The following is an 836-nucleotide window of genomic DNA, read 5'->3' on the forward strand; positions in this document are numbered from 1 at the left end:
GCTTACTTTATCGGTTAAAAAGTCAATTTGGATACCTTCTCCCTTGCCAACGTCTCCCCAAACGAAGCCCACCATTTTCTTCTGAGGATGTAATAAAACCAGTATCTAGCAGGTTACGCCCCTGTGCCTTATATTGTCCGTTTCATTTACACTGCCGGTGTAACGACTTGCGCTCAGCATGTTCTCCAAAATACCACTTCGTATTTCTTCTGCTTCATCGGTTGATTGGCAGCTGTGGTATCTCTGCCGAATGACCCGATCATAAACCTCGCACGAAACAAGTTGCACGAGGCTAATGGGCATCGAACCGAGCTCAGAGTGAAAGTAGGTTGCACCCCTTCTTTTCCATCCGACAGCTGTGTGTCTCCCGTATAAGGACTCTCCATAAAATAAAAAACGGTGTCTATAGAGAGGTTATGGCCAATAATAATCAAGAGCAAGGTTGTTAGTCTCCGCGTCTCGACACGACCGCTCCGGACGACCCGGCCAAATTCTGCCGGCCAAAAAAAGTGCCCTTGGGACTCCGATCACTTTTTGCCGCCAGGGTTGGGGCACGGAGCGCATCGACACTGCTTTTTTCGCGCGATCCTTAGCGAATTCAAAAAACTTTCGCTCTGTGATTAGTTGGTTAAATATGGAAGGCAAACGTACTTTCGGAAACTGTGATGTTTGGTGTGCAAGAAAGTACAGGAAAAAGGGAGAGGCAAGAATATGGAACCATAAACAACATGGGAATTCACGTGTGAATGTAAACAAATTATCATACTTTGTATGCAAATAGTGCAATAGAGACTGTACCTCATAACGTACCAAAAAATATATGAAGACTACTTTTG

This window comes from Penaeus monodon, chromosome 21, assembly GCF_015228065.2.
Source record: "Penaeus monodon isolate SGIC_2016 chromosome 21, NSTDA_Pmon_1, whole genome shotgun sequence".
In the NCBI taxonomy this organism is placed as follows: Eukaryota; Metazoa; Arthropoda; class Malacostraca; order Decapoda; family Penaeidae; genus Penaeus; species Penaeus monodon.